The 27,506-nt window shown below is 46.3% G+C and overlaps 1 long non-coding RNA gene across 1 annotated transcript in view; it reads right to left on the minus strand.

Moving 5' to 3' along the window:
• Nucleotides 1-602: 602 nt before the first annotated feature.
• The window catches only part of LOC149461137 (uncharacterized), a 221,747-nt gene continuing 194,843 nt past the window's right edge, over nucleotides 603-27,506 (minus strand). Inside the window, exon 2 of the long non-coding RNA XR_016312941.1 lies at nucleotides 603-669. This is a non-coding gene — a long non-coding RNA (uncharacterized LOC149461137). The remainder of the gene's footprint in view (nucleotides 670-27,506) is intronic.

A 27,506-nucleotide genomic window follows, 5' to 3' on the forward strand; every position in this document is an offset into this window, starting at 1 on the left:
ATCAGCAGTAGAGGATGATGCTCATTCTTAGGCCTGGTTCCAATTAGTGCAATTTCTCATGTAATTTCCATTTCTCATGACAACGGATATTACATTGTTTTCAATGATGCCCATTCACATCAATGCAACTCAGTACAGAGCAATTTTGTTAAAGGTTCCTGAGCTATTTTGGTGTGATTCCAGCACATTTCTGGCACCATAGACTAAAACAGAGGCACACAGAGACACACAGAAATCGCATGTACATGCAATTCTGATGTGATCTGGAAGTTTAATTTTTTGTTAACCCCCAACTCTCCTCAAAAGGCAAATCCTTGGTCCCTCAAAAGTAGTAGTATTAGTAGTAACAGATTTAAAATCGCAAAGGAGTTACACTACACTATTGCACCTGAAATTGAATCAATATCGCATTGCACTAATGTGAACCAGGCCTTAGTCAACTGAACGAGTAGGTGACACAGGAGGCTACAAATCTGCAACCCTGAAGAGCTGTGTGCCACAACTTGCTATACAGGGTATGTGAAGTGGCTGAGAAATAATTACAGATATTTTGTCAGTTAAACAGATCACTTATATGTATTTGAGCTTTACATTTTGGACTTTGCCTGGAGTTCCGCTTAAAGAGAATCTGGTCATTACCTTGCATTTCTTTTCACTTCTTCTTTATACCTGAAAAAAAAGGATAAAGATATTTTACTAAAATATACTGATGACTAACATTATTCAAGAACACCAAGAAAACAAATAGAGACACAGTAAGACCAGGTTCACACTTTCTGGCTGCAGTACGGGTGTATGCATGGTTTACGTGTTACATGTGTTTTTAGTGGCAGTCCACTAAGGAAACACATTTGGCCTAAGGCTGGGATCACACTTGTGCAGTGCGTTTTTGCCACAGCCCGGGTGTATGCACAGTTTATGTTCATTTTACATTTAGCATTTCCAAAGTCCTGCATGCTGCATCTTTGGTGCGCTTTCAGAAAACACAGCAAAAATGGTTGAACGTATAGAAATCAAAAGGACCACAACAAAAAATGAGTGTAAAATGAACATAAACTGTGCATACACCTGGGCTGCAGCCAAAACGCAGTGCACCAGTGTGGTCACAGCCTTAGGCCAGATGTGTTTCCCCAGTGTACATTACAAAATATCTTTCTGACACATCCACATGCTAAAAGCCAACTGTATCTATATACCAAACCAAGAAACCTGCCTAAATGCTCTCTAGGAAGCGGAAACTGGCTGGGATTTACAGTTAGTCCCCTACATATGAACTTTAAAGTTGTGAACTTTCAAAGATACAAATATGCATTTACATATCAAATAGTGTCAGTTAGTTCACATTTCTGATGAACATTCTTATGCATGCAACCTCTACAAGTGGTTGTCCTTTTATGTATTTTACTGTATACAGTACTGTATATTTATTTCCTTATTTTTGATGTATTTGTGTGAAATGTGTTATAAACCTATTACAGTAGACCAATTGTGTTGGATGGGTACCTAGGCTAACTTTGTTGGACTTACAAACAAATTGGACTTACGAACATTCTCTCAGAATGGAACTCATTCATATGTAGGGGACATACAGTATTCACATCTTGTTTCAATATAGTCTTGTCTATTTCACCTCTGTCAGCTACAGAACCCCTCCCTTATGGTATGGGGATAAAGAGAGAGTAAGATGTTCCTGAAGTGTGTTTCCACTTTTGCAGCAAAAGTGGGAAAACTATTAATTTATGTTGGTTACACGTTCTCATTCATATAGCAAACTTAAAGTTAAACTAAAGACTCAAAATTTTTTTTATTCTAAAATAAAAAAAGATATTACTTCTCTTCTGGGGTCCCCTTGGCACTCTCCTTGCTCCTCTTCTTCTCTGTGTGCCCCCATAGCAAGCCACTTGCGGGCATACTAATAAATCAGGCTGTGTGCATCCATAGACATACACAGCGCAGCTCAGCCCTGCCCCCCATTCCTTCCTCACAGGATTTGATTGACAGCACTAGGAGGAGCCAAAGGCTCCTGCTGCTGCCTCTGTGCCTGTGAGAGCAGGGAGAGAGACCAGCGCTGCTGCAGACAGGCACAGTGCTGGATCAATACAGGTCTCAAGTAAGTATCTGGGGGTGGGGGGTGAATATCCACTTCTGTGAAGAAACTCTGGCAGGAAACTGGTAGATTGAAGGAATTCTGTCATGACTGCCCCCTTCTGACCATTTTAGTACCCATACTATCTCTGGATTTAAATCAATAGTGAACTGCCAAAAAAAATAAAAATTTGCAAAAAAATGTCCTCTGCAAAATAACAGCACAATCTGCGAGTATGCATCACATACTCACACATTATGAAAGACATCTTAGAATGAAGCCCTCCAGCTGCGCACTGATAGGGCTTCCATCTTCATCTGGTCTTCTTTCCGAGTTCACGGGCTTCGACTTTTTGAATGACCGAGCCAGGATGACGCCACTCCTGTGCATGTGATCGGAAGTCATGGCCGCACCATGGCTCTCTCAATGGACGGCACAGAGTCTATTGAGAGAGCAGTGCACATGCGCTGGTGATGTCATTAGCTGCTTCACATGTATATATCTCTTAAACGGTGCATGTTTAGGAGATATATGCTGTACCTATAGGTAAGCCTTATTTTACACTTCCCTGTAGGTATAAGCACAGAAGGTAGGTTTACTACCACTTTAAGTTTACAAATAATTAACAAGAAACAAACATGCTGTCAGTGGCCTTCATGCCTGGCTTGTTACAGCTTTCCTTTCTATGGCTATATAAGATTGTGTAAGATACCTTTTTTTAATTTGATTCTGATCTTCTATTTACCATCAACTCAATGTCAACACAATCAATTAGGAATAAAGATTTTGCACATAGTAGATGTTTCCATTGCTAAAAAGGCAATAAAACCTGATTTACAGAAGAATTGGTATAAACATGCCCAAGAGAATCTGCCACAGCGGATCGAAGTTTTCTTTAACCCGCCAGAAAGACTTATGTACCTGTACTACAAAACACAAACTATAGTTCAGTGGTTACATAACAGTGTAAACATTGCCAGCTGTTACATCTTCACCTGCTGTAAGTGATCTACACCCAAAGTAATTCATATTGTTAACAAGACCGTGTAAACATTCTGACCTTGCCTCAGTCTACTAATCCCTGGACATAAACCATATCTAATAATAAACCGAACATAACAAAAGTATCCTTTCCATTAAGAGTCAAAACATGACTTCAGCACAATACTATAGCATAAAAAATTTAATTGCTATATATGAACCATATATTTCAAGATGTGAGCATACATATATAAATTGAATAATCATTAAAATGACACTAAACCTAAAACGTTTTTTGGCTGTACTTCTGTGGATCACAGGAGTGCAGTTCGTTCTGCACTCCTGTCACCTGCTGTCGGCTGACGTTACTCAGCTGGTCCAGGCTGCAGAAAAATCCCGACTTCAAAGTTGGGATCCACCCGAGTCTGGAGCAGCACCTGGCTGCTTTGGAAGACTATGGCAACCCATCCAACTACAAAATAAATCTTTCCAAGCCAGAGACCCTCAATATTAATGGTTCATTCAAGTTTAAGCTTTCACTTACATATTTAGTCAAAACTGCCCCCTCCTTAGAGGCTTTATTTACTTTGAAATTCCATTTCTCCACACAATCTGAACAGACATGAAGAGTTGGGATAGCGTCTCTTTCTCTTGGCTCAGGAGAAATGGAATCTAAAAATGAATATTCTTCTGCAATGTTCTCTATTTGTTACAGACCCTCCTAATCAAGCCCATTACTTAACTTCTTTGGTCAGAGTTTCGCAAATTTCTCTGGGCCAACAAGCAACAGCAGGTGAATGCTAGCAATCTGGCCATGCATACACTGCAAAATGCATCAGTTTCCCTGATCCAATTCTCTATCATAGGACAGTCCACATAGCTAGAGACAAAGATTGGCAGAAAACACACAGCTACTAGGCTATGGGTGCCACTTCAACAAGATCAAGTCAGTGTGGATGCCACATTTGTGTGATCTCTAGCTGTCAGGCTCCGCCCAACGGGATCTCTAGTGGTCTACGGCACGGGGTCTCCCAGGACGCGGAGTCTAAGTCCCAGTCTGCCTTTTCACCAGGGCCCCTGATGGTGGGGATGGACTTGGTGCAAGACTGGAACCAGGTCGCGCCCCTGGGCACCCCCGGCGGCGGCAGAGGGGTCCCGCTGAGGGTATGTGCCCGGGATGAGCCTGCTGTGAAGGGGATGACAGGTCCAATCCGAGCGGATGGATGGGATGACAGATCCCGATCCGAGCGGGATGGACAGATGACAGATCCCGATCCGAGCGGGATGGATGGGTGACAGCTAGGAGTGAGCGAGGTCAGACTAGCCGGGTCGGTATCGTGTGGGCAGCGTGGTACAGGGGGAGTAAGCGGAGAATGGTCGGGGTCACAAGCCAGGTTCAGCAGGTAGCGGGCAGCGTGGTACCGAGGGTCAGGCAGAAGGATGGTCAGGGACGAGCCGGGGTCAGAGCAGGAGAGGGTCAGCATAAGTCAGAACAGGCAGAGTTTGGCAACCAGGAAGCGTACTTACAGGATCAGGAACAAGACCTTGCGGCAACCTGGAGATGCACAGGGCAGCTTTAAATAGAGCGCCCTGTTCTCCCATTGGTGCGGCCGCGATCACTACTGCGCATGCGCGGCCGCCGCCGCGATCGCCGAGGACTCTGGCACCGCCGAGGACCCGGGATCCCTGACATTGCCCCCCCCTACGGGCAACCTCCGGATGCCCAACCGACCCCTACTGAACGGCTGGTTCTGAAAAAATTCCCGCACAAGTCTTGGGGCGTGCACATTTTGGGCCGGCTCCCACGAATTTTCCTCCGCTCCATATCCTTTCCATTTAACCCGAAACTGAGTTTGGCCACCCCTCTTCCTACAATCTAAGATAGCTTCAACTTCAAATTCCTCCTCCCCATCCACGTCTACTGCCTCCGGTGGTTTAGACCTTCGATCCGGGAAGGGGTCTGGAGCCGCTGGCTTCAACAGGGACACGTGGAAGACCGGATGAACCTTCATAGACTCGGGCAGTGCAAGCTCGTATGCCACCTCGTTGATCTTACGTTTTACCCGAAAAGGACCCAAGAATTTGGGAGCCAATTTCTTTGAAGGGCAGGGCATTTTTAAATTTGCGGTGGACAACCAAACCTGGTCTTCTGGCTGCAAACTCAATTCCCCCCTTATTTTCTTATCAAATGCCCTCTTATTGTCACCCTGGGCCTTTGCCATTGCTTCCTGCAATACCTTGCTATTGGTTGACAAAAAGTTCAACATATCCTGCGTGGCCGGGACTGCGACCTCCGGGATCAGATCTGGCAGGAATACAGGGTGGAACCCGTAGTTTGCGAAAAACGGGGACTGTCTAGTAGCCGAGTGACTCGCATTGTTATATGCGAATTCTGCAAGTGGCAGGAGAGTAGACCAGTCATCTTGGAGGAAAGTGGTATAGCACCTGAGGTACTGCTCTAGGGTCTGGTTTGTACGCTCCGTCTGGCCATTGGTCTGTGGGTGGTAAGCGGAGGAGAATGATAGCTTAATTCCCAGGGTATCACATAGAGCTTTCCAGAACCTGGATGTAAACTGAACCCCTCTGTCAGATACAATATCCCTGGGAATTCCGTGGAGTCTTACCACTTCCCTAATAAACACACGTGCTGTCTCAAGGGCCGTAGGTGTGTCCTTTAGAGGTACAAAATGGGCCATCTTGGACAGGCGGTCTACAATAACGAAGATTGCTGTGTGGTCCTGAGAGGGTGGAAGTTCCACAATAAAGTCAATGGAAATCATTGTCCATGGTCTGTCGGGTATTGGTAATGGACACAAGAGACCCCAAGCCTTATTCCTAGTAGGCTTGTTCCTCTGGCAAACGGGACAGGTTTTTACGTAAGTTTCGCACTCTCTGGCCATATTAGGCCACCAGAAAGTACGCTGCAACAGCTCCAAGGTCTTACGTACCCCAAAGTGCCCGGCCAGCGGGTGATCATGGCAGTATCCTAATACCAATGTACGGGCTTCCTCAGGGACCACAATCTGATCCTCCTTCCAGAGGAGTCCCTCCCTATTTAGTAAGGGGACACCGGGTGGACCTTGCATACCTACGGACGCGGTCTGCAATTGAGAATGGAGCTCCGATTGGAGGGCTAGGAAATTCCCTGGGGACAGGATAGTGTCTGGCTTGGGACTCTCTTCGGGATCCCCAAACATGCGGGAGAGCGCGTCAGGTGTCGTGTTCTTAGACCCTGGCCTATAGGTTATATGGAAAAAGAACCGTGAAAAGAACAGTGCCCACCTGGCCTGACGTGGCCTCAGACGTTTAGCTGTTCTCAAATACTCTAGGTTCTTGTGATCCGTGAAAATCAATATCGGGTGTACCGCCCCCTCTAACAAGTATCTCCATTCCTCTAGTGCCACCTTGATCGCCAAGAGTTCCCGATCCCCGATATCATAATTCCTTTCAGCAGGAGTTAGTTTCCTGGAGAAGAAAGCCACCGGGTGCACAAGCTCCTTGATGCCCTTCCTCTGGGACAGGATCGCCCCAACCGCATTCTCGGATGCGTCTACCTCCAAGATATATGGCAAGGACGAATCGGGGTGGCTCAAAATAGGAGCTGCCGTAAACAACTCTTTTAAGGCTTCGAATGCCCTCTGTGCCTCAGGTGTCCACTGGAAGCGGACCCCCTGCCTGGTCAGCTGGGTGATAGGGGATACTAGGCCCGAAACGTTCTTAATGAACTTCCTATAAAAGTTTGCAAAGCCGATAAAGCGTTGGACCGCTTTCTTATCGGTGGGTGCTGGCCAATCTAAGATGGCCGAAACCTTTTGGGGATCCATGGCTATTCCCGTGGGAGAGATGGTTAGACCCAGAAATGAAATACTACTCTGTTCAAAGCAGCACTTGTCTGCCTTGGCATACAAGCTGTGTTGGCGGAGCCGTTCTAACACGCGCCTCACGTGACCTCTATGGTCCTCCAAGGTTGGGGAAAAGATAAGGATATCGTCTAGGTATACAATGACGAAGATATCCAGATAGTCCCTGAACACATCGTTTATGAAATGCTGGAAGGTGGCTGGAGCGTTGCATAGGCCGAAGGGCATAACCAAATATTCAAAGTGTCTGAATCTGGTACGGAATGCTGTCTTCCACTCGTCCCCCTCTCTGATACGGACTAAATTATAGACACCTCTCAAGTCTAGTTTAGTGAAGACAGATGCTGATTTTAGCCTCTGAAAAAGTTCGGGGACTAGTGGTAGCGGGTAACGGTTCTTCACCGTGACTTTATTCAAGTCCAGGTAATCTACGCAGGGCCGGAGGGACTTGTCCTTTTTTTCCACAAAGAAAATGCCCGCCCCAGCTGGTGACGTGGAGGGTCTAATAAACCCCTTATGGAGGTTTTCATCGATGTATTCTCTCAGCACCCCTAACTCCCGCTCGGATAAGGGGAATATCCGCCCAAATGGAATCTCCGACCCTGGGAGGAGATCAATTGGGCAGTCATAACCTCGGTGCAGGGGGAGAGTGTCCACCCCCCGCTTGCTAAACACATCCAAAAAACTATGGTAGGCCGAAGGAATGACTTGCGCCAGTTCCACATCTGTCTCTAGACACAACAAGGTCTCTGGAATCGGGGAGGTCTTAGGGAGGCAATGCTGCTGGCAGTATGTGGAGAGGAACTGGATAGAACCCGTCTTCCAGTCCACCTGGGGATTATGGGCTCGTAACCACAAGAGCCCCAAAATAATTGGAAATAATGGGGATGCTATGGCGTCTAACCGAAGGAGTTCTTCATGATGGGTCGATATAATAGTACGGATAGGTGGGGTCTCGTGGTCCAACACCCCTGACTTAATACGGGATCCATCTGCCAGAAAAATATTCAATCCCACCTCCTTAGCCTGTAGGGGGATTTGTTGCTGAACTGCAAAGTCCAAATCTATGAAGCAACTACAGGCCCCAGAATCCACAATTGCTGTGGTCACCACCGTTCTCCCCGGCAGCTGAAGTGACACAGGTACCGCTAGATAACTAGTGCTGCCCACACTGGTAGAATTGACCGTAGAAAAAACAGCGGAACACTTACCCCCCTTGGCTGGAGAGGTACGTACCACATGGCCTGCTCCCCCACAGTATAGGCAGAGATGGTTGGTAAGACGCCTCTGGCGTTCCTCAGGTGTAAGCGTCGGCCGTGTCCTTCCCGGTGGCCCGGTCTTGGGTGTATCCATAGCATCCTGATTCTGGCTTGCCGGCTGGAACTGGGTTGAAGCCTGGGGGGGTGTTTCAGTTGGTCCTTGTCCTTGGTTGCACCTTTCCTGCCTGCGCTCCCGCAACCGGCGGTCAATTCGAATAGTCAATGCTATGAGGGCCTCCAAAGTACTAGGTATGTCTATTCGGGCCAATTCGTCCTTCAGTGATTCAGCTAACCCTATGCGGAACTGGTGGTGCAGAGCCGCCTCGTTCCATTGGCTGTCACTACACCAACGCCTGAATTCGGCGGCATAGTCCTCCACTGTCCGGTGACCCTGCCTGAGTGTATATAGGGCCCTCTCGGCCGTTGCGGCGCGCAGCGGGTCGTCATACAAGAGGGCCATAGCCTCAAAAAATACTGTCACTGACCTCAACAGTGGGTCTCGATTCTCTAGGAGCCGGTGGGCCCAGTCTTGGGGTCCACCCTGTAGTAGGGCAATGATGAACCCTACTCTCACTGATTCAGAGAAAAAGGTCCGAGGCTGGAGGTCAAAGTATAGCTGACAGGAGCTACGAAAGGCCCTGAATCTACTTCGGTCTCCAGAAAAACGTTCTGGTGTGGGGACACGGGGTTCAGGCGCGGGTAACAACCCTGGTATCTCCCTAGTGGGTTCCCCAGACCCTCTGGTAGATGTAGCTATGGTCTGCATGCGACTGTCCAATTTTGTATAACCCTCCTGTAGACCCCTAATTCCTAGTGTAAGGGTCTCCATCTGTCGGCAGATGTCATCCAGAGGGGACGTTTCCCTTCCAGGCTCAGTCATGGCCGCAAGGTACTGTCAGGCTCCGCCCAACGGGATCTCTAGTGGTCTACGGCACGGGGTCTCCCAGGACGCGGAGTCTAAGTCCCAGTCTGCCTTTTCACCAGGGACCCTGATGGTGGGGATGGACTTGGTGCAAGACTGGAACCAGGTCGCGCCCCTGGGCACCCCCGGCGGCGGCAGAGGGGTCCCGCTGAGGGTATGTGCCCGGGATGAGCCTGCTGTGAAGGGGATGACAGGTCCAATCCGAGCGGATGGATGGGATGACAGATCCCGATCCGAGCGGGATGGACGGATGACAGATCCCGATCCGAGCGGGATGGATGGGTGACAGCTAGGAGTGAGCGAGGTCAGACTAGCCGGGTCAGTATCGTGTGGGCAGCGTGGTACAGGGGGAGTAAGTGGAGAATGGTCGGGGTCACAAACCAGGTTCAGCAGGTAGCGGGCAGCGCGGTACTGAGGGTCAGGCAGAAGGATGGTCAGGGACGAGCTGGGGTCAGAGCAGGAGAGGGTCAGCATAAGTCAGAACAGGCAGAGTTTGGCAACCAGGAAGCGTACTTACAGGATCAGGAACAAGACCTTGCGGCAACCTGGAGATGCACAGGGCAGCTTTAAATAGAGCGCCCTGTTCTCCCATTGGTGCGGCCGCGATCGCTACTGCGCATGCGCGGCCGCCGCCGCGATTGCCGAGGACTCGCCGGCTGGGACGGATTGCACTCGCCGGCTGGGACGGATCGGCCGTCTGCGCATGCGCGCACCGCCGAGGACCCGGGATCCCTGACACTAGCTTTTCACCACCCCTTAATGAGAGTGACCTTTCAGACCTTGGCCCAGAATGGTAGGCTCTACTTGAATGGGTCTAAACACACCTCTACTCCTTGACTCTTTGCCTCTAACTTCTTCTACAAGTAAACAAGTTTAGAATACAACGCTTTTTACAGTCTGGTGGAAGGAAAATGGCATGCAAAATTCATGATCTGACAAATCCACCACTATCTTTATGAAGAGCAACTCAAATCAGAGATTTTCAATTAACTCTACCTAAACCCCAAGACTTGACAGTGTTCCGACTTCCTTCGTACAAATTGCAAAACCAACCACCCACTATGTCCCACCATTATTTCTCAAATAGAAAAGGGACATTGGAATTTCCCTTGCATCTGAACAGCATGACAACATGTTCTACATTGCCCACAAACTGCCTACTGCCACCAAGACTCGAGAGCCAGGCTTTAAACTTCTTTCAAGATGGTACAGGATGATGCATTCACAAATGCTATCTACAGGTCTCTCCGGTTTTTGAGCGGTGTGGGGTAAAAACTGGCACATTCGGACATATTCTTTTACAATATAAAAATTCCTTATTAATTCACCTGATCAATGTGACAAGCATGTGTATTCTGTTCAAATGGAAGAAATCCTCACATTCCCTGTTGACAATATGGTTTTTGAAAATTCAGGACCTATATTCTATGGAAAATCGTATTGCTACTCGTAATCACTAAAATAATTCAGGAAGATATGGTTTTATTGGGTGGACTACCATATCCTCAGAGCAGGGGGATGCCTCTACTGAAGATTAGCTTACCACACAGGACTACTAAGGTGATTGAACACTATGTCTTGGGATTCGTGGAAGTGCCCAGGAATCCCCCCCCCTCCTTTTTTTATCATCCCCCCTTCCTATTTTCTCTCTCTGTTTTACATCTGCCTTAGTAGAGAAGACCCAGGTCTCCCTATATAGCCAGGGTTTTTTCTTTCCTTTAGTACAATGTTCTGATTTTGTAAAATTGGAAGGAGACTGCAGGTTTTGAAGGAAGTTTGCAAGGCATTATGTGATATTTACTATCATCACTCTTGGAGCCAAATACTGATAATGGATTGATGGTTAAAGAAGTATGCTGATGCTATGCTCAAACTTTTGCTTTTAGACTTGCACTAATTGCTCCATGCGTATGAATACATATAGCCTGTTTTGTACAACTGATTTGTTTGTGTGATGTTTTATGGTATATCTGTTCACCACTGTCTCAATCCGATTTTGGTACTAATATAAGGAATTAAAACAAAAAAGTAATCAAGGCGTCAAATGCACTAAACACAGATTGCTAATGGTATGTTCAGAATGTCTGGTGCAAGATTTACCCAAAGTAGTATACTACTGCCCACAGGTTTGCAGTATCATCAGTAAAGATGTAGATGTCAAGGGGTCTCTGCAGCCCACTGTAGCAATTGTATGTACAGAGATGGACGCGGTCATCCATCTTGCTACAGATCCTCCATCTTGTATCATTCTCTCTCTCTCCAATCCCCCTCCCTCAGGAATGCGGTCTGTATGTATGTTGAGATCACAGGCATAAGGCACAGCAGGATAGCTTCATGGTTATAAATTAGCCTGGGCCCAGTATGTCTGTGAGACTCTTGCTTGGAGGTGATCGTAAAGCTATAAACCAGTCCTTCACTGAACATGAAAGACATTCCGAGATAGCCGTAAAATAGACATCACATTTAAAACCCACTTTTCCATATAATTCCATATCTTAAGATAAGAAATAATTACAATGGAACAAGGCATATATTCAGATAGCTCAGTTTAATGTGAGTCGCCTGATATCTTACACCCCTAGTTAAAGTCTACAGGAGAGCAGAAAGCCATATAGTTCTAGCTGAAATAGTAAGGTATGGCATATTTGATGTCTGCACGTTCAGGATATCATTCTGCATATTAATCTACTAGTGGCTAGGCTGCTACATGTACCTAGGGAAGGTTATTGACCATGGAATAAACTGGGGTTTATACTGAGGGATTTGGTCATAGCCTGAGTTCCCCGCCTAAAACAACCCTCCCCAAATGAGGTGAGTGGTTCTCTGCTTTAAGGAGACACCCTGCTGGGTTCCTAGAAAAAGGCTTATGCTTGGAGCAGTAAGTTGAAGAGATCTCCCTTTTAACACCAGGAACCAACTTTGGAAGAAAAGGCACCCTTTTGCTCAGGACACTTGAATCTGCTTAAACCAAGGTTGACGGCAAGTATTCTATCTACCTCTCTAAATTTCTTTCTGTTATCTCCATGTTGTGTTATTGCTCTCTGTATTTATATATATATATATATATATATATATATTGGCTACATCTTTGTCTGTAAATACTTTTATTGCACCATTTTGACCTTTTTAGTAATAAATCTTATATTCTGAGAAGTGTTGAACTGTTTCTAAAGCTCTTTAATACAAACTAAGAATCCCTGCCTCTGAAGAGCGCTACTGTGTGTTTTTAAACCTCTATATACATCTGCCTGCGGTGACAGTGTGTATACAGATGATTATTCAAACATCATAGTGTTATTGCTAATATTGGCGAGTTTCCTCCTCTGTACAAAATGGCGGTGGTGGCAGTATGAAGGGTTAATTGCGTAATTAACCTGACCCAGTAACATTCGCTCTCAGGCTGCAGGTACATAGATTGTGGTCCATTAGCTGGAAAATCTTTGTGCAGGGTGCAGCTGAGCATGGCATTGTTACACGCGTGACAGAGTGGTTTTAGATTGGCTAGTCCTTCGGTCACGAGTTGGTGAGAAGGGCTGGGGGTCTGACGCCGCGACCGTAACACCCACATGTAACAACCACCCTAAAAAACAAACAAACCTAATAATATATCTATCTAACACTGCCAATTTGAGCTGTGCAATTGTTCCTAATAGCCTCATCATCAGTGTCAATGTACATTGTGTTCTTTGTTCTGCCCTTGCTGTAAGCCATAGCCCAGTAAGGACACTGTCCAAATATTTATGAAAGCCTAAAAATGTGAAAAAAAAAGAATAAAAAGCTTTTATTGTTTAGCAGAGAACATCTTTTTTTAGCTACAGTAGGAATAGGATCCCATACACACCATAGCAATTTCATCAAAATGTAGCTGCGTGCCTGATGATTTGGCTATAACATTATCATTGCTTGTCACACCAAAGAAATATTTATACTGTTTTTTTTTTTGGGGGGGGGGGGGGTAATGTGTTCTGAAAATGTTTTTGCAATGAACTGCTATTTTCAACGTATAGTAGCAGTTAAAATGTATACAACTAGAAAATACAAACTTCTTCCAGTGATAGAAAGTACACACTTCATTCTAATGTAATCAATTGACAAAGTTCCACTGAATGATCTCTGCTAAAACCTTCTATGATGATCATTCAACCAGGAGTTTCTGTGATTGGCTCCTGCTAAAAGACCAACATTGAAAGCCCATTCACACCAGTGCACTATGGTAATGGCCTTACAACTGAGTTAGTGTGTTACAAGTTCTTTGGTACATTTAATATGATGTACCTCCTCAAGGTATCTGCATTGTCGCAACGCACAGTAATGCTTCCCAAACTTGGAGCATGGTCGATTCTCAGTCCACTGTGGTACAATGGCAGCCCATTCAAGAGAGGACACCGTAGCAGACCACCTTTGTGAGAATCTGTCCTTAGGGCGGCATCAAACTGCGACGCTGCACTTTTACAAAAGTGCAGGATACCTGCGCTTTCCCATGGACTTTTATGAGGTCCTATGGTTTCAGAAAACACACTAAAACTCCTGCATGCTGCATCTTTGATGTGCTTCCTGAAACTGCACAAAAACCGTGAATTAGCTGTGCTTTGCCCAAAGCACAGCAGGACAGCACTAGGGCAGTGTGAAGCTACCCTAATTCTCAGGCTAGCAGCAAGTCTTGGCAAAAACATGCATAGAGGGGAAGGGATGGTGAATTTTTTTTTTTTTTTTTTTTTTAGAATTGTAGGCTTACATGAAGCCCTGCCATAGCAAGCAGCTTGCTATGCTCAGTTTATCAATTTACACACGAAGCCATGGCTCAGCCCCAACCCCTTCTCTCTTCTCAATGGCTCACTGGCTGTGACTGACAGCTGTGGCAGCCAATAAGGAGAGGGAGTCCCAGGATAGCCAAGACTCCAATGCACATCGCTGTATTGAGAGAGGGCTTAGGTGAATATTGGGGGGGCTGGGGGGATGCTTTTTTTGAGCCTTTAGAACCACTTTAACCAGTTCCCAACCGCGCTATAGTCGAAGGACGGCTACAGTGTGGTTGTCTAGTTCTGGGACGACGTCCATGGACGTCATTCCAGATCACGCCCCCTTGCATGCCCCCAGCAGCGAGCACCCGGCAGTGCCGGTGATCGCTGCATCCTACGGACAGAGCTGATCACGTCATATGGTAAACAGCCAATCACGGCGGCCTTTTAAAACGTGATCAGCTGTATCCAATAACACAGCAGATCACAGGGTAAATACAGTTGCTGGTCATCAGCTGCACTTTCCTCACGCTGTCACAGCGTGAGGAAAGTACTGCCAAGAATCAGTAATTGTCAGCAAAGTGATCGGCACTGATGATCAGTGCCCTGATAATCAATGCCCAGCAGTGCCGCCCACCTGTGCCCATCAGTGCCGCCCACCTGTACCCATCAGTGACACCCACCTGTGCCCTGCAGTGCCACCCATCAGTGCTGCCCTGCAGTGCCGTCCATCAGTGCCCAGCAATGATGCCAATCAGTGTTGCCCATTAGTGCCACCCATCAGTGCAGCATCATTAGTGCCAGCTCATCAGTGCCACCTATCAATGCCGCCTATCAGTGCTTATCAGTGCTGCCTCATCAACGCACAACAGTGAAGGAGAAAAATTACCTGTTTGCAACATTTTATAATAGAAACAAAAAACTTTTTTTCAACTTTTTTTGCTCTTTTTTTGTTTATAGCACAAAAAATGAAACACCCAGAGGCAATTAAATACCACCAAAAGAAAGCTCTATTTGTGTGAAAAAAATAATAAAAATTGCATATGGGTACAATGTTGCATGACCGTGCAATTGTCATTCAAAGTGCGACAGAGCTGAGAGCTGAAAATTGGCCTGGGCAGGACGGGGGTAGAAGTGCCCAGTAGGCAAGTGGTTAAATAACAGTCGAAAGGCTAACACGAGCAGTGACTTAAACTACAAGGTGGAGATGTTCGCTGGACCTGGTATTTAAATCTTGCATAGAGCTTTGCATTGTACAAAAGAAATTTAAGACATTTACAGTATTACCACTGGTACAAATCAAGCGTTGGGTCTATTGTGTAATTCTATCTTTTAGATGCATTTTTAGCTTGGTAATAATACAAATAGTCAGCTGTGTTCATTATTATTGTTGCATATTCAGTATAACAGACACAGCTCTACAAACACAGATCTTTCTCCGCTCATATGGCTTTCATGTAGCATCACATAGATTCCAGTAACACCTCCACTGATGCATTTCACAGCAGCAGGTGATGGATACAAAAATTACTAACATAATACTTTTTTTGCTATTGTACACTGTGCAAACAATTTGCCTGCAGGAATTCCCAGGGGTCACCTACCAGCTTTTAAAAAAATTATTTTTTAAATTACAGGATTTTTTTTTACCAATTCAAGTATATTTATTCAATTTCAAGTAAAGATACAGAGGATAATATACACTTTCAAAAATGTCAAAAGTGACATTTAATGGAATGAGAGTATTATTACAGGATTTTATAAATCTGTACACCATTACATCTATAAACATCCCAAAAAAATTACAGAAAATTAACTTTGAACTTACATTTAAAGTATATGTAAACTTTCAACTTGTAAAACAACTAAATTATTTTAAAATAGTAATGAAAGACAAAACATTTGTGCATACATAATAATAATAATTTTAAAAAAATTATATATATTTCCTGGACCTCCCCATGTTAGCCTACCATGGGTTAGCTCCGCCCTCTTTGACCCCTCCAGGACAACCTCTTGCCTAACCTATAAGAGCAGCTGTCTCCCCTCACTCAGCATTCTTTTTTCGTCCTCGCTCCAAATAGCTTGAAAAATCTCTCTCCTATGACCTTCCCAGGTTCAGCCTCTCCTGGGTAAGAATACCCCACATTTGGGCTGTAAACCTCCCTGTGCAGTGAGTTCCCTTGGTGCGGGGATTGTTATGCATGTTTTAACAATTTCTAAAGCGGGGTGACTTACCTGTGCATAGAGTGGCTGGTTTGTAGTCCCATATCTCAGCAGGTCTGTGGGCTGGCTGACACTCTTGGTCCATATCTCAGCAGGTTTGTAGGCTGGATGACACATGTAGTCCATATCTCAGCAGGTCTGTGAGCCTTATGGCTAAAGCATTGGTCTGTTGACAGTGCCGCTAAACACAGCCTTGGTTCGATTCTGTTTGATGGGAAGCCCCATTTTGTCAAGACATTTAAAGCTGCCATTCAGCAGATATCCGTTGGGAAGTCAGGCCTTATCCTGCAGTAGAAGAGATGGCAACGTCTGTTCTTTCGCTCTTTCAGAAGAGTTAAAAATTGTTTCAAAGATGCCAGTGCGTACAGCCCTGGTGGGCCATTTTTCAGACATTGGAAGAATGTCAGTGCAGCATTTCCCAAGGAAGTCAAGTCCAAATCAAGCCAACCAGTTAGGTCTTCCGACAAGGCTTTCAGAAGGAGTCTCTGCCCAGCCCTCTCAAATGGGAGCAAAATTGGCTCTATTCAGGGAGGTCTGGTTGGAAGAAGTGGAGGATGCTTGAATTTTGGATATCATCCGAACTGGATATCTGCTAGATCTTGCAAAAAGACCCCTCAGTATTACTTCTGGGGAATTTCCAGTTCATTCTTTGCCATTCGGGCTATGCACCGCTCCCAGAATCTTCACAAGGCTGCCGTCAGCCATCATAGCTGTTCTGAGACTCAGGGGTCTTCAGGTATTTCATTACCTCAACGATATCCTTCTCTTGGCCCTGTCAAGGAGTCTTCTGATGGATCACGTGTCCCTAACCTATAACACGCTCAAATGCTTTGGGTGGATAATCAACCATCAAAAGAGTCAACTGCAATCAACACAGTTCCTGCTATATCTTTCTACCCAGAAGAAAGTTCAAAAGATCCAGACTCGAATGAGGGAAATAATGAGCAGGCCTTGCTTTTTGGCAAGAGAGTGCATGCAGTACCTGGGCCTTCTGTTATCCACCATCCCAGCTGTTCCTTGGGTCGGATGATGAAGAAGAAAGTTTCAATTCAGTGTCCTTCACTAGTGGGCTCATCATGTTTTGAACCAGAAGATCCTCATACCAGGTCTGATAGCCCGTATATTAACCTGGTGGACAGTTTTGTGCAATTGGAAGGGCAGTATCCCTCTCGAGCCTCCAGAACAAGGCTGGTGGGTTAGGGGAGCCCACGGCTTTGTTCACTAGGTTCAAGTTCATTAGAAGAAGTGGACTATGCAGAGTTCCTATATGCCCAGAGTTAGCAGCTTTCCAATTCACTCTGCTAGTGTTCCAGTATCTGTTATGTGGAAAAATGGGGAAGGTGCTTTCAGAAAATCGGTCTACAGTGGCTTACTTGTCCTGTCAAGTGGGCACCAGAAGCTTGCCTCTCCTGAAAGTAGCCTGTCAAATCTTCATTTGAGCAGAAAGGAATTTACCCTTTCTTCATACCTCCCAGAAACGGAGAACATTAAGGCAGGCCACAGTCAGAGTTTTGTAGATCACGGCGAACGGGGCCTCGATTCAATATTGTTGTGTTCAAAATTATTGTGGCAAAAACAAGGCGATACCAGACGTGAATCTGAGATGTGAAACAGTTTAATAGTGGCATGGTTTATGAATAGTTTCAGATTCAAGTCTCAGTCCTCTCAGCCATGGCAAGTAAAAGATACCCTTTGGTCATTCATTTTCTGAAGGCAGCAGTGAAGATTAGATTGCTAGTGGGAATTTGTCACTTGGTTTGAATGCCTTGCTGGCACCAACATTTTACCCGATAACTTTGTGTTCCTTATTCCACGTGGCTCTGAGGACATATTTCTTGATGGCAATTGCTACCACAAGGAGAGTATCTAACATGTATGCCTTTTTAGCTAGAGAGCCATATTGCTGGATCCTCCAAGACAGGGTCATTCTGAGACAGGTCCCAAAATTCTTCCAAAAAATTTCAACTTCATCCCATATAAGTTGGGAGTCCATACTTTCACAATTTTCTGGAAGATGGGTCAGAGGATGAGTGGAAGAACGAGATAGGTTTTATAGCTTTCATCAAAGTCCAATGAAGGGCTTCACAGTACTACCCAAGACTGTCTACAAAGTTCTAGGCTTGCCGCCACCTTTGGAAGTGAGAGCTAATTCAACAAGAAGTATCTCAGTTTCATGGGCAGCATACGCTAAAGTGCAAGCAAAGGCGGTTTGCAGGGCAGCAAGCTGGAGCGTGGCAAATGCATTTATTTGCTACCACAGAATGAGTATGGCTTTTCCATTGGTGCAGTCTATTTTGGATCTACAGTCATTGCAGCAGCTGTCAGTAATAGAGGTTTATATGCAGCATTCAGTTTATTGTGTCTTGTTTTTTTCCCCTCCCTTTGTTCCTTTTGGCATTGCTTGGTACATCCCAAGGTAGGCTGACATGGGGAGGTCAAGGAATAGGGATAATTGTATTCTATACTTACCGTAATTTTCCTTTCCTGGGTCCTCCCCATATCAGAAGGGAATTCCTACCCAGTCTCCGTCGCAAGGAGCAATATGTTTAACGCAGAGTGAGGGGAGATAGCTGCTCTTATAGGCTAGGAAAGAGGTTGACCTGGAAGGGTCAGAGAGGGCGGAGCTGACCCATGATAGTCTGACATGGGGAAGACCCAGGAAAGGAAAATTATGTTAGGTATGGAATACAATTTTCCCTAATACATACACACACACACTGCTCAAAAAAATTATAGAAACAATTTTTACTCAGAGTATAGCATCAAGTCAATTAAACTTCTTGGACATTAATCTGGTCAGTTAAGTAGCAGAGGGGGGTTGTTAATCAGTTTCAGCTACTTTGGTGTTAATGAAATTAACAACAGGTGCACTAGATGGGCAACAATAAGATGATCCCCAAAAAAGAATGGTTTTACAGGTGGAGGCTGACATTTTTTTCCCTACTCATCTTTTCTGACTGTTTTTCACTAGTTTTACATTTGGCTAGGGTCATTGTCATTACTGGTAGCATGAGGCGATACCTGGACCCTACAGAGGTTGCACAAGCAGTCCAACTCATCCAGGATGGCACATCAATATGTGCCATTGCCAGAAGGTTTGCTGTGTCTCCCAGCACAGTCTCAAGAGCATGGAGGAGATTCCAGGAGACCGGCAAATACTCTAGGAGAGCTGGACAGGGCAGTAGAAAGTCCTTAACCCATCAGCAGGACTGGTATCTGCTCCTTTGTGCAAAGAGGAACAGGATGAGCACTGCCAGAGCCCTACAAAATTACCTCCAGCGAGCCACTGGTGTGAATGTCTCTGACCAAAAAATCAGAAACAGACTTCATAAGGGTGGCCTGAGAGCCTGACATCCTCTAGTGGGCCTCGTGCTCACTGCCCAGCACAATAGACCTCGATTAGCATTTGCCACTGAAGACCAGAATTGGCAGATCCGCCACTGGAGCCCTGTGCTTTTCACAGATGAGAGCACATTCTCCCTGAGCACATGTGACAGACGTGAAAGGGTCTGGAGAAGCTGTGGAGAATGTTATGCTGCCTGTAACATCATTTGACATGACCGTTTTGGTGGTGGGTCAGTAATGGTCTGAGGAGGCATATTCATGGAGGGATGCATAGACCTTTACAGGCTAGACAATGGTACCCTGACTGCCATTAGGTATCAAGATGAAATCATTGAACCCATTGTCTGACCCTACGCTGCTGCAGTGGGTCCTGGGTTCCTCCTGGTGCACGAAAATGCCTGGCCTCATGAGAAGAGAGTATGCCGGCAGTTCCTGGAGGATAAAGGAATTCATACGATTAAATGGCCCCCACGTCCACCTGACCTAAATCCAATAGAACACCTCTGGGATATCATGTTTTGGTCCATCCGACGCCGCCAGGTTGCACCTCAGAATATCCAGAAGCTCAGGGATGCCCTGGCCCAGATCTGGGACGGTATACCCCAGGACACCATCTGTCATCTCATTAGGAGCATGCCCCGACATTGTCAGGCATGCATACAAGCATGTGGGGGCCATACAAACTACTGAATACAATTCTGAGTTGCTGCATTAAAATTTCAGAAAAATGGATTAGCCTGCTGCATCATTTTTTTCAGTTTGATTTTCGAGGTGTCTTTGAATTCAGTCCTCTGAAGATTGAACGTTTTAATTTCCATCAAACGGTGGGGCATCCTTACGTTCCTATCACATTACCCAGTCCATAACAGTATAGATATCCAGCATATTTTTCCCCAATGAGATCTGATGTGTTTTCAACGTGTTACTTTAATTTTTGAAGCATTGTATATACATACACACTATATTGCCAAAAGTATTGGGATATCACTCCAAATCATTGGAATGGTGTTCCAATCACCTCCATGACCACAGGTGTATAAAATCAAGCACCTAGGCATGCAAACCGCTTCTTCGAACATTTGTGAAAAAATGGGTCGTTCTCCGAAGCTCAGTGATTTCAATTGTGGTACTGTGATAGGTTGCCACCTGTGCAATAAGTCCATCTGTGAAATTTCCATGGGCACTATTAGTGGTATTATAACAAAGTGGAAGAAGCTGAGAACAACAGCGACTCAGCCACAAAGTGGTAGGTCATATGAAATGAACGAGTGGGGTCAGCGCATGCTGAAGCGCACAGTGCGCAGAAGTCTCCAACTGTCTGCAGAGTCAATTGCTAAAGACCTCCAAACTTCATGTGGCCTTCAGATTAGCACAACAGTGTGTAGAGAGCTTCATGGAATGAGTTTCCATGGCCAAACAGCTGCATCCAAGACTTACATCACCAATTGCAATGCAAAGCATCGGATGCAGTGGTGTAAAGCACACTACCACTGGACTATACAGCAGTGGAGACGTGTTCGCTGATGTGACTAATCACGATTCTTTGTCTGGTAAATGTCTAATCTAAGCTAAATGTCTATGGGAATGTCTAACCAGTCTTCCAGAAGTGCATTTGTGAGGTAAGGCACTGATGTCACACAAGGCAAGATGTCACTGGATCGCAGTCTCTGCTCTAATTCAAGCCAAAGTTGTTCTATCGGGTTCAGGTCAGGACTCTGTGCAAGCGAATCAAGTTTCTGCACCCCAAACTCGCTCATCCATGTCTTTATGCACCTTGCTTTGTGCACTGGTGAGCAGTCATGTTGGAAAAGGAAAGGGGCCATCCCCAAACTGTTCCGACAAAGTTGGGAGCATAAAATTGTCCAAAATGTCTTGGTATGCTGGCATCTTAAGCGTTCCCTTCACTGGAACTAAAGGGCCAAGCGCAACCCCTGAAAAACAACCCCACATCATAATTCCCCCTCCATCAAACTTTACACTTGGCACAATACAGTCAGACAAGAACCATTCTACTGGCAATTGCCAAACCCAGACATGTCCCCTGGAGTGATGAATCATGTTTCGTTGTCTGGCAATCCGATGAACATGTCTCCACTGCTCTAGAGTCTAGTGGCGCCATGCATTACACCACTATCTCCGATGCTTTGCATTGAACTTGGTGATGTAAGGCCTGGATGCAGCTGCTCGGCCATGAGTGGCTGAGTCGCTATTGTTCCCAGTTGCTTCCACTTTGTTATAATATGACTAATAGTTGACCGTGGAATATTTAGTAGCAGGGAAATTTCACAGATGGACTTATTGCACAGGTGGCAACCTACCACAGTACCACTCTTGAATTCACTGAGCTCCTGAGAGCGACCCATTCTTTCAGAAAATGTTTGTGGAAGCAGTCTGCATGCCTAGGTGGTTGATTTTATACACCTGTGGCCATGAAGGTGACTGGAACACCTGAATTTAATGATTTGAAGGGGTGTCCCAATGCTTTTGGCAATATAGTATGTGTTTTTTTTAATATATACAGTTAGGTCCATATATATTTGGACACAGGCACAATTTTCATACTTTTGGCTCTGTATGCCACCAGAATAAATTAAAACGAAACAATCCAAATGAAATTGAAGTGCAGACTTTCAGATTTAATTCAAGGAATTGAACATAAATATATACAAAGTTTAGGAACTGCAACCATTTTTATACACAGTCCCTCCATTTTCAGGGGTTCGAATGTAATTGGACAAAATAATATAATCATAAATAAAATGTTCATTTTTAATATTTTGCTGAGAATCCTTTACTGGCAAAGTCTGGAACCCATGGACATTACTAAAGACTGGGTTTCCTCCTTTCCGATGCTTTGCCAGGCTCTAACTGTCTTCAGTTGTTGTTTGTTTGTGGATCTTTTAGACTTTAGTTTTGCCTTCAGCAAGTGAAATGCATGCTCAATTGGGTTGAGATCAGGTGAGTGACTCAACCATTGCAGAATATTCCACTTCTTTTCCTTCAAATGCTCCTGGGTTGCTTTTGAAGTGTGTTGTGGATCATTGTCCATCTGTACAGTGAAGCGCCGTCCAATCAACTTTGCTGCATTTGGCTGAATCTGGGCTGACAGTATATCTCTAAACACTGCAGAATTCATCTAGCTCAGCAATGGGCAAACTACGGCCCGGCGGACCTTTTAATCCGGCCCGCGGAGCTAGGCTCCCGCTAGGCTCCTCTCACAGTCCGCCCTGAAGACCGGTGCAGCATGAAAATCTGTCTCCTGTGAGGATCTGTCACCCTCGACGTATCTGCGCATGTGCCGGAGATCGCCGATCGGCTGCTAATGCCTGAAACTGGCACATGCGCAGATACGTCGAGGGGGACAGATCCTCATAGGCGACAGATTTTCATGCTACACCGGAACGAAGCGGGAACACGGCGAGAGGAACGTGCGGAGCAAAGGTAAGTGAATTGACACAGGGGGGACTTGGGAACTTAATATGGGGGATGAATTAACATGGGGAATGAATTACTATAGGGGGGATGAATTACTATGGGGGATGAATTACTATGGGGGGGATGAATTACTATATGGGGGATGAATTACTATATGGGGGATGAATTACTATGGGGGATGAATTACTATAGGGGGGATGAATTACTATATGGGGGATGAATTACTATATGGGGGATGAATTACTATGGGGGATGAATTACTATATGGGGGATGAATTACTATAGGGGGGATGAATTACTATGGGGGATGAATTACTATGGGGGATGAATTACTATATGGGGGATGAATTACTATATGAGGGATGAATTACTATGGGGGATGAATTACTATGGGGGATGAATTACTATATGGGGGATGAATTACTATGGGGGATGAATTACTATATGGGGGATGAATTACTATATGGGGGATGAATTACTATGGGGGATGAATTACTATATGGGGGATGAATTACTATATGGGGGATGAATTACTATATGAGGGATGAATTACTATATGAGGGATGAATTACTATATGGGGGATGAATTACTATATGAGGGATGAATTACTATATGGGGGATGAATTACTATATGGGGGATGAATTACTATATGGGAGATGAATTACTATATGAGGGATGAATTACTATGGGGGATGAATTACTATGGGGGATGAATTACTATAGGGGGGATGAATTACTATATGGGGGATGAATTACTATATGGGGGATGAATTACTATGGGGGATGAATTACTATATGGGGGATGAATTACTATAGGGGGGATGAATTACTATGGGGGATGAATTACTATGGGGGATGAATTACTATATGGGGGATGAATTACTATATGAGGGATGAATTACTATGGGGGATGAATTACTATGGGGGATGAATTACTATGGGGGATGAATTACTATATGGGGGATGAATTACTATGGGGGATGAATTACTATATGGGGGATGAATTACTATATGGGGGATGAATTACTATATGGGGGATGAATTACTATGGGGGATGAATTACTATATGGGGGATGAATTACTATATGGGGGATAAATTACTATATGAGGGATGAATTACTATATGAGGGATGAATTACTATATGGGGGATGAATTACTATATGAGGGATGAATTACTATATGGGGGATGAATTACTATATGGGAGATGAATTACTATATGAGGGATGATGTCAGGGATCCCCTCGATCCCCGCCGCGATGGTCCCGGCGCAGGCGCAGTATGCCGCCCTGTGCAGGGACGCGGGCTCTAGGTCCGGGCCGGCCACGGAGCGTGAGTTCGCGCATGCGCAGTAGGAGCCGCTGGGCACCAATGGCAGCGCAGGGCGCGATATTTAAACGGCCCTGAGCTGTCATTCAGTGCCTTCTGGTCTTGTCCTTGCCCTGTATCCTGTATCCTGAATCTGAACCTGTACCTGTAAGTTGCTGACCCGGATTGTACCTGACCACTGCTGAATTCTCCTGCCCAGACCCTTGCTTTGCCTGACCTCTCTTCCGTATGTCCCCTATTGGATCTGACCTACTGTTGTTGACCTGGCGTGTGACCCGACTATTCTCTGCCCGCTGCCTTGTACCGTGCTGTCCTCCCCGTTACCGACCCGGCTTGCCTGACTCTGCACTTGCTCCGCAATCCATCCATCCATCCATCCATTCCTCTCAGCGGGGTTCCCAGACCTCCTCATATCAGGCTCTCTCCCGTGGGAGCCCCTGGCGACCACCCCTACCTCAGTAAGCACGACCTGGTCCCGGGGTACTCCAAGTCCATCCCCACCATCAGGGGCTCTGGTGAACAAGTACTCTGGGACTTAGACTCCGTGCGCTGGGGACGCCTGATTAGTGGAGTGCTAGTGGTGTCGCCAGGCGGTCCCTTACAGTACCAGAAGGCCATGACTGAGCCTAGAGGAGGGCCCTCCCCGCTGGAAGAAATTTGCAGGCATCTATCTAACCTGACGCAGGCCGTAGCAGCCCTGCAGGATAAATGTATACAGCTGGAGAACCGCTTCCAGACCTGCTCCCTATCTGACCCAGCCCCACAGGCCCCAGTTTCTGCACCCCCGGCTGCTCTTGAGCCAGCAACAGGGGCCTCCGCCCCGCTACCCATGGCGGAACCCCGGGTACCCCTACCGGAGCGTTTTCACGGGGACCGCACACGCTTCAGGTCATTCCGTGAGTCCTGCCTCCTATTTTTTGAACTTCAACCCCGTACCTTTTTGACAGAATCAGTGAAGGTGGGATTTATAATCTCACTGTTGCAGGGCGAACCCCAAGATTGGGCCCATCGGTTAAGGGGAAACAATGACCCACACCTAGGAACAGTCAAGGACTTCTTTGAGGCGATGGCCATCCTATATGATGACCCGCAGCGGGCTGCTTCTGCCGAAGCAATCTTATACACACTCCGACAGGGCCGTCGGGCGGCAGAGGAATACGCCTCAGATTTCAGGCGCTGGATGGGGGACACTCGCTGGAACGAGTTTGCTTTGTTGCACCAGTTCCGCATGGGGCTATCAGAACCCCTAAAGGATGAGCTGGCCCGGGTAGAGGTTCCTGAGTCATTAGAGGACCTAATTGCCCTGACGATAAAGATTGACCGACGGCTGCGGGAACGCAGGTTTGAGAGGTCCGGCCAGGGTCGTGGAAAAAACTGGGGTCCATTCCTAGGCCCCAGCCAACCACCCAGACCAAGTATCCAGAATCCACTCCCAGGAGATGTTCCAGAACCCATGCAACTAGGCCTGGCTCGGCCCAAATTATCGCCAGAAGAACACCAGCGGAGACGCTCGCAGAACCTCTGCCTCTACTGCGGGGAAGCCGGTCATATGGTACGATCCTGCCCTCAGAAAATGAGTAAGTGTACCTCTTTTTCTTCCTTGTCTATTGGCAATGTCAGTCCTTCCCAATACTTAGTTGTACCCCTCTCCTTTCAGCTTCCCGAAAGGACCGTGGAAGTGACAGCCATAATTGATTCGGGGGCATGCAGTTGTTTTCTGGATTTAGACTTTGCTCGTCAGCAGAAAATTCCCCTCCAACCCAGAAAGAGGGGTTTTAACATAATTTTGGCCGATGGTTCCCAGATAAAATCAGGAGTGGTTAATCAGGAAACTCCCCCCATTGCCACTACCATTGCCAACCAACACCAGGAATTCCTCCGCCTGGATGCCATTGCATCACCTCTGTTCCCAGTCATTTTGGGGCTCCCTTGGTTACGGGCCCATAACCCCCAAATTGACTGGGAAACCGGGTCAATCTTGTTCCCTTCCCCATACTGTCAGGAACACTGTCGCACTTCAGGCCCGGCAGGCCCCCAGGTCCTCCTATGCTCCGAGGGGGATTCTGAACTGAAACAGGTTATTCCCACAGAATATCACGAATTCCTGGACGTGTTCAGTAAACGGGGAGCAGATGCCCTGCCCCCCCACCGCTCGTATGACTGTCCCATTGACCTGTTACCCGGCTCCGAGATTCCTTTTGGGCGAATTTTTCCCCTATCGGAACTTGAATTGGGGGCCCTGAAGGAATACATAGAGGACAGTCTCCAGAAGGGGTTCATCCGTCCCTCCACTTCACCAGCAGGGGCGGGGATCTTCTTCGTGGAAAAAAAAGACAAATCTCTGAGACCATGTATAGACTACCGGGAGCTGAACAGGGTCACGATTAAAAATCGTTACCCATTACCGTTAGTGCCAGAGTTATTTCAGAGCCTGAAGGCTGCGGTCATATTTACTAAACTTGATCTAAGGGGGGCGTACAACCTAGTTCGCATAAGGGAGGGGGACGAGTGGAAAACTGCGTTCCGTACACGGTTTGGGCACTTTGAATACCTGGTCATGCCATTTGGTCTGTGCAATGCACCAGCCACATTTCAGCATTTCGTAAACGATATTTTTAGGGATTACCTGGACATTTTCGTTATCGTTTACCTGGACAATATACTGATTTTCTCATCCTCCCTGAAGGATCACAGGATACATGTGGCAAGGGTGTTGGGGCGGTTACGTCAGCATGGGTTATATATATAAGTGTTGCTTTGAGCAACCTAGCATTACGTTCCTGGGGTTGATTATCTCCACCGTGGGGGTCGCAATGGACCCTCAGAAAGTCTCGGCGATTTTGGAGTGGCCGGAACCCGCGGACAAAAAAGGCGTCCAGCGGTTTATCGGTTTTGCGAATTTCTACCGGAAGTTCATTAAGAACTTCTCGGGTCTGGTCTCCCCCATAACTCAGTTGACCAAGCTTGGAACCCGGTTCAGATGGACGCCGGAGGCTCAGGAAGCCTTTGAGGCCTTGAAGAAGCTCTTTACCTCGGCACCCATTCTGGGCCACCCGGACGCTGCCCTGCCATACATCTTGGAAGTAGACGCTTCAGAGAATGCGGTGGGGTCCATCCTGTCCCAGCGAAAGGGCACCAAAGAATTGCTCCATCCTGTAGCGTTTTTCTCAAGGAAACTTACCCCAGCAGAAAAGAATTACGATATCGGCGATCGAGAGTTGTTGGCCATCAAAACAGCTCTCGAAGAATGGAGATACCTGCTAGAAGGTGCCTCGCACCCCATCTTGATCTTCACAGATCACAAGAATCTCGAGTACCTGAGG

The sequence above is a fragment of the Staurois parvus genome, unplaced genomic scaffold (assembly GCF_062004578.1).
Source record: "Staurois parvus isolate SC_StPar_1 unplaced genomic scaffold, SC_StPar_1.0 ptg000209l, whole genome shotgun sequence".
NCBI lineage: Eukaryota > Metazoa > Chordata > Amphibia > Anura > Ranidae > Staurois > Staurois parvus.